Consider the following 7,513-nt stretch of genomic DNA (forward strand, 5'->3'; position numbering starts at 1 on the left):
GTGGGTGATTTGGGGAGATATGACAAGTAACGTGACTTGTTTTGTGAGATGTGTTTTGTTGTCTTTTTCACCTGACTGAAACCTTTCTGAATGACACCTCTGTCTCTGTTCCAAGAATGCCTTTCGGGAGACTGTCGCTTGACTTACAGCTGTCACGATACCCTAGTGCCCCAACACAAAATAGAGCCGCCCTCCTGAGCTGAAAAAGAGTGTTGCTGTAGAGCCTGGCTGGTGAAGGCGTCGGCACCCCGTATGCTCTCCCTCACCTCCTGTAATCAAGCTACGTGGGGCTCAGGTGCAGAAACAGAAAGCTGCCCCCTTGTGCCTACGGCTCCTCCTTCTAGTCCCCTGCCGGCCCACGCTCACGGCCCTCCTGTCTGCCAAGAAAACCCATTTTCTGTACTATACAGTTTCTTGCAATGGAAGTGACCCACTCAAAAAGTGATACTAAGTCAGTATTCATTTTCATGACCTACATCTTTTTGCTGATTCCTCTGAACGACTTCCATGAGAATCCAAAACTGGCGTCAGATTTCAGGGTAACATGTCTTGTCCTCATGGTTCTCCATAGAGGTGCCCTGTACTGTGGGAGACACAAAGGGCCCAGGTAGAAGGAGGCTTCTCTTCTGAGGATAATTTGGGGCGGGGAGAGCCCTCATATGTGCGCATATGCAGCTATTTATTGTTTCTCCTCAAGCCTCTATTTTGTTTTGTAATATTTTTTAACATTTATTTTTTGAGAGACAGAGACTGAGCACGAGTGGGGGAGAGGCAGAGAGAGGGAGACAGAATAGGAAGCAGGCTCCAGGCCGAAGTTGGACGCCCAACAACCGACAGAGCCTCCCAGGTGCCCCGCCTCTGTTTTGTTTTTACCATGTCTGCAACTTCTGGCTTTCTCCGCTCCTTGCTCTTCTTTAGGCTCTCATCCTTTCCCCTTAACTTCTTCTCCTCTCCTGATCTTTAGCTGGGAGAGCCCCTCAGGACTTGTTTTCAGACCCTCTTCTGTCCTTGGGTGTGGTAGGTCCCCAAGGTCACAACTTCCGGGTCCTGTCCTTTGAAAAGGAAATTGCTTGCCCTCCACTTTGTCTTTTTCCTTCTCACTGGCTGGACATTGCGACCACTGGAGCAGTTCCCTGGGACCCAGGGGCAGAAGCCAGACGTTCGGGCATGACTGCCTGCCGGACTCGGACCGCTCACATTCTGCTTGTTACATGAAAGAAAATATACGTCATTCATTTTGGGGTCTTTCTGTGAAAACCATGAACCTTGTTTTCTAACCTGTAATTTTCCCTTTTAAGCAGGTTCCCTCGACGTCTTCCCTGTACCAGAAAACTACCAGTTATTTAAACTAAAAATATTAGTCATTCTTGTCCTTTAGTCTTATATCCTATATTCCTAATAGTCCTCATTTTCCTTTATTCTATATCCAGGTGGACTAGCAAGTCCTGTTGATTTGACTGCCCCCAATTATCTTGTATCTACCATCTTCTGTCCTCTGCACTGGCATAACCTTAGTTGAGCCACAGTAGCTCTGTAACTAATGGAGGAGCTAGGGGCGCCTGGGTGGCTCAGTCAGTTGAACATCCAACTTTGGCTCAGGTCATGATCTCATGGTCCGTGGGTTCAAGCCCCACATCAGACTCTGTGCTGACAGCTCAGAGCCTGGAGCCTGCTTCTGATTCTGTGTCTCCCTTTTTCTCTGCCCCTCCCCTGCTTGTTCTCTCTCTCTCTGCCTCTCAAAAATAAATAAACATTAAAAAAAATTTAAAAACAAATGTAAGAGCTAGTCTCCCCCCTTTTCTTTTTTCTAGAGATTTCTTGTTTTCTTTTTTAAGTTTATTTATTTGTTTTGAGAGAGGGTGTGTGCAAGCAGGGAACAGGCAGAGACAGAGGAAGAGAGAGAATCCTAACCAGGCTCCACACTCAGCATGGAGTCTGATGTGGGGCTCAGACTCATGAACCGTGAGACCATGACCTGAGTCAAAATCAAGAGTCAGACACTTAACTGACTGAGCCACTAAGGTGCTCCCCTCCACTTTCATTCTTAACCTAACTCTGTATCTTTCTAGAAACATACACTCTACTAAAACTGAGTCAGGAAGAAATAGAAAATATGAACAGACCAATAAGGGATGAGTTTGAATCAGTAATCAGAAGCCTTCTCCAAAAGAATACCCCAGGGCCAGATGGTCTCACTAGTGAATTTTACAAAACAGTTAAAGAAGAATTAACACAAATCCTCAAATACTTACAGAAATTGAGGAAGGTGGGATACTCCCAAGCTCAAAGGCCAGCATTGCCCTGATATCAAAGCCAAATAAGGACACTACAAGAAAAGACTACAGGATAACATCCCTAATAGATATACAGTAGATGCAAAAATTCTAAACAAAATACTATCAAACTGACTTCAGCAACACATTAAAAGGATCATACACCATGATCAAGTGGGATTCATCCCTGGGATGCAAGGATGGTTCAACATCTGCACATCCATAAATATAATGCATCATACTAATAGAATAAAAGGTAAAAAAATATATACGATTATTGGAATAGATGGAGAAAAGCATTTGACAAAATTCAATATCATTCATGATTAAAAAAAAAATTCAATAAATTAGGTATAGAATGAATGTACCTCAACATAAGAAAAGCCACAGGTGATAAGCCCACAGCCAACATCATACTCAATGGTGAAAGGTTGAAAGATTTTCCTCTAAGATCAGGACAAAACACGAGTGCCTACTTTCACCACTTCTGTTCAACCCAGTACTAGAAGTCCTAGCCAGAGCAATCCGGCAAGAAAAAGAAGTAAAGGCCATTAGAATTAGAAAGGACAAAGTAAAATGATCTCTATTTGCAGGTGACATGATTTTATTATATACATAGAAAATAGATTTATATGTAAAAAATTCTAAATATTCCACTGAAAAACTTAGATACAATAAATTAATTCAGTAAAGTTGTAGTATATAAAAATGAACATACAAAAATCAGTAGCATTTCTGTACACAAAAACAAATTATTTGAAAAAGAAGTACAACAAAACAATGAAGTACTTAGGAATAATTTTAACCACTGACGTGGAAGATTTCTACACTGAAAACTATAAGACATTGATGAAGAAAACTGAAGAGGAAGCAAATGGAAAGAGAGCCTGTGTTCGTGGATTGGAAGAATTAATATTGTTAAAATGTCCATATAACTCCAAACCATGTGTAGATTCAATCACTCCCTATAAAAATTTCAATAACATTTTTTAGAGAAATAGGAAAAATAATCTTAAAATTCATGTGGAACCACAAAAGACCCCAAAATAGCAAAAGCTCAAAAACGGTATGGTATTGGCATGTAAACAGACATATCAGACCAATAGAATAGACTCAAGAGCTCAGAAATAAACCCATGCATATATGGTCAACTAATATTCCACAAGGGAATCAAGAATGCTCAATGGAGAAAACAAAATTTCTTCAATAAATGGTATTGAGAGTATTGAATACTCGTATGCAAAAGCATGACTCTGGACCCCTGTCCTACATCACTCACAAAAATTAACTAAAAAATGGACTAAAATCTTTAGCGTGAGACCTGAAATCATAAAACTCCTAAAAGAAAACATAAAGAAAAAGCTTACTGACATGGGTCTTGGCAATACTTTTTTGGGTATGATACCTAAAGCACAAGCAACAAAATAAACAACAAGAGGGGCTATATCAAACTAAAAGTCTCCTGCACAGCAAAAGAACCAATCAGCAGAATGAAAAGGCAAACTGCATATCTGATAATGTTAATATCCCAAATATGTAAGGAACTCTTACAACCCAGCCAAAAAGGATGCACTGTATTCAGAGAGCTAACATATGAAAAAATGCTCAACATCAGTAATCAAATCAAAACCACAATGAGATACCACCTCACATCTGTCAGAATGGCTATTATTAAAAAAAAAACACACAAGAGATAACAAGTGTTGGTAAAGATGTGGAGAAAAGAGAATCCTTGTGCGCTATTGGTGGGAATGTAAACTGGTACAGCAACTAAGGAAAACAGAATGGAAATTCCTGAAAAATTAAAAATAGAACCCTATGACACTGAAATCCCACTGGTGGGTATATATCCAGGGGAAATGAAGGGTGCCAGGGTGGCTCAGTTGGTTAAGAATCTGACTCTTGATTTCAGCTCAGGTCATGATCTCATGGTTTGTGAGATCCCCTCCCCCTCAAACGTGCATGCACACTCTCTCCAAAAAAAAAAAAATAAATAAATTACTTTAAAAAAAGGAAATGAAATCACTATCCTGAAAAGATATCTGTACTTGTATGTTTATTGCAGCATTACTTACAAGAGCTAAGACATGGAAACAACCGAAGTGTCCATAGTTGGGTGAATGAACAAACTGGAGCCCGATTATATTCACATACATTCATATGTAAATGTCTATGTTCTAATATATGTTATATATTGACACACGTTAAATATGTAATTAAATTAAGTATTAAATATTTCTATAATGGAATACTATTCAACCATAAAAAAGAAAGAAATCCTATCCTTGTGAAACATGGGTGGACCTTGAGGGCATTATGCTAAATGAAATAAATCAGACAGAGAAAGACATATATTGTATGGTATCACTTTTATGTAGAATCTAAAAAAAAGAAAACAACCTCATAGAAACAGAGATCCTATTTTTGGTTGCCAAAGGTGGGTGGTGGAGGAATTAGTGAAGGTGGTCCAAAGGTACAAACTTCCAGTTATAAGATAAATAATTTCTAGGGAATTAACATACAATTCATAACATACAATGTTATGAATACAGCGAACAATACTATATTATGTATTTGAAAGTTGCTAAAAGAGTTGATCTTAAAAGTTCTCATCACAAGGAAAAAAATTACAACTATGTGAGATGATGTATGTTAACTAAACTTACTGTGGTTATTATTTTGTAATATATACATATATCAAATCATGCTACACTTTAGATTTATACAGTGTTACAGGTCAATTAGATCTCAATAAAACTGGAAAAAACTAACCCTGTTTATGAGTTGTTTAAAACAATTCTGCAGGAGGGCTGAAAATAAGAGAAAACAAGAAAATCTTACAGAGTATTAATCAGATGAAGTAGAATTCAATTTTCAAACTAAGTGGGACAAAGGTTAGTTTAGTTTGATAGTGTATAGTTCATTTTAAAAATTTTTATTTATTTTTGATACAGAGAGAGAGAGAGACAGAGCATGAGAGGGGGAGGGGCAGAGAGAGGAGGAGACACAGAACCTGGAAGCAGGCTCCAGGCTCCAGGCTCCAGGCTCTGAGCTAGCTGTCAGCACAGAGCCTGACACGGGGCTCGAACCCACGAACGTGAGATCTGACCTGAGCCAAAGTCGGAGGCTTAACCGACTGAGCCACCCAGGCCCCCCAGATAGTAGATAGTTCAAAGTGAAGATATGAGAATGTTCTTGCAGTGAATAACAGCACTGAGCTATTAAAACATAAGAAATAAAGATAATCTGACAGATACATAATACTAATGGGTACCATGAACAAGACATTCTCTGACCAAGTCCATGAATGGAAACAGGTATCTGGAAAAAAATGCTCAGCAAGCATCAGGCTTCTACCTTTGGGTTGAATGCCATAACCATAACGTCCACTTTCAACTGATGCAAAATGTCTAAGAAATAAAACCAAAAAAGTACTTTTCTAAAAATCAACTGACACATGATTAAGTCAGCTTTGGGACTGAACTTGTTCTTCATTGCTTTTCGTAAAAATGATGAGAATATTTTATTTTTAGAGTTTATTTGTTTTGAGGGTGGAGAGGGGCAGAGAGAGCGAGGGAGAGAGAAAATCTGTCAGCACAGAGCCCAACGTGGGGCTTGAACACAGGAACCGTGAGATCATGACCTGTGCCAACATCAAGAGTCAGATGCTTAGCTGACTGAACCCCCCAGGTGCCCCAAGGATATTTTAAAACTAGGGAAGAGCAAACTTGGTAGCATTTTATTTGGGATTTCAGTATGTATGTCGATAAGTGAAATTAGTCTGTATTTCTTTGTGTTATCTTTGTGATGTTTAAAAAAATTTTTTTAATGTGTATTTATTTTTGAGAGACAGAGAGAGGGTCAGAGGCAGAGGAGGACAAAAGATTGGAAGCAGGCTCTGTGCTAACTAACATCAGACAGCCCAATGTAGGGCTCGAACTCAAACCGTGAGAACATGACCTGAGCTGAAATCAGATGCTTAATCTGACTGAGGCACCCAGGTGCCTCTCAACTTTCAAATATAAATACAGTATTATTAACTCTAATCACCATACAATTACATTACATACCCATGACTTATTTATTTTAAAGTAATTTCTAAAACAACGCTTCCCACTAGCTAGTGGAGACAAGGGGAGATAGGTTATAGGTACAGATACTGGTCCCCTTCAGCCTCGAGGGGACTGGGTGGCTCAGCCCCAGGGCAGTGAGTTCTCACTGCAGCCATCTTGACTCTTGGGCGCAGTGTGACGGACAAATACTTCCATTTTCTGTGAGCTGTGCTGCGAACAAGTTTGGGAAACACCGCATTGTAGCATGAGTTCTCATCAAAAGAAAAAAAAAACGTTGACCCCATTCTAAGAACTGGGAGAAAGCTGTGTTCTGTATCCTTGGGGCTTGGGAACTATCCCTTCACCTCTTTTTGACAAGGTCGGGGGCTTTCAGGGGAACTGGTCCTGCCAGGCACCTCCAGGGCGGGGGAGGCTGGCTTAGCCCAGTTCAAAATCAGGTGAACTCCATGCACTTTGCAGCTGCTTCCTCCAGACTGGCGCCCACGCTCCTCTCCTCTCCTGCTCTCCCGCCTGAGACTTTGAGCAGATAATGTTGCTTGACCTTGAGGAATCTAACAAACCTTTAACACTGGATGCTTTTGTGAGCATTCTGTTTCCCAAAAACATAGCCCCACAACTGACATGCTCTCTCTAAACACGTGAGATTTTTTGGCCGTCTTATTGGTTCCCCTTACTAGTAACTGAATACTTTTGGACACGACTTAAAATTTTTTTCACAATCAAGATATTAAAGAATTTACCTGTGAAACCATAGAGGCCTGGCCTTTTAAATTGTTTTATTGTTTATGTATTTATGTATTTTAGCTGTGGTTCCTTTGATTTTTAAGGTATTCTGTTTTCTTCTTGTTTATTGGCTTATTCAAGTGTTGGAGAAAGATTTCCTGAGATTGTAATAAAAACCAACCCTCTCTGAGTGTTTCTTGGGTGTCTTTTGATTTCGCATAGTGTGACCTCATCTAATTGTGAGTCAGATGAGAAAACCGAGGCCTCCAGGTGCTCAAAATTGAGAGAACCCTTTGGTGCCTCAACAACAAATACACGTGGCGGGAAGAACCCGGCCCAGGAGGCCGCAGTTTGCAGCCTTTGGTGGTGACCAGAACGGCCCGTGACGGAGTCTGGGGGAGCCCTGCCAGCTAAGGGCCAAGTGGGAGCGAAGCTGGAACCGAA

At 40.3% G+C, this 7,513-nt stretch overlaps 1 long non-coding RNA gene across 1 annotated transcript; it reads right to left on the reverse strand.

Annotated features, from left to right (window-relative positions):
* Window positions 1–442: 442 nt before the first annotated feature.
* On the reverse strand, window positions 443–1,306 carry LOC115279666. The gene is made up of 2 exons (XR_003903572.1): window positions 874–1,306; window positions 443–583 (listed from the first exon to the last, which is right to left on the reverse strand). It is a non-coding gene; the product is annotated as an uncharacterized LOC115279666 (long non-coding RNA).
* Window positions 1,307–7,513: the final 6,207 nt, after the last annotated feature.

The sequence above is a fragment of the Suricata suricatta genome, chromosome 16 (assembly GCF_006229205.1).
Source record: "Suricata suricatta isolate VVHF042 chromosome 16, meerkat_22Aug2017_6uvM2_HiC, whole genome shotgun sequence".
Classification (NCBI taxonomy): Eukaryota; Metazoa; Chordata; class Mammalia; order Carnivora; family Herpestidae; genus Suricata; species Suricata suricatta.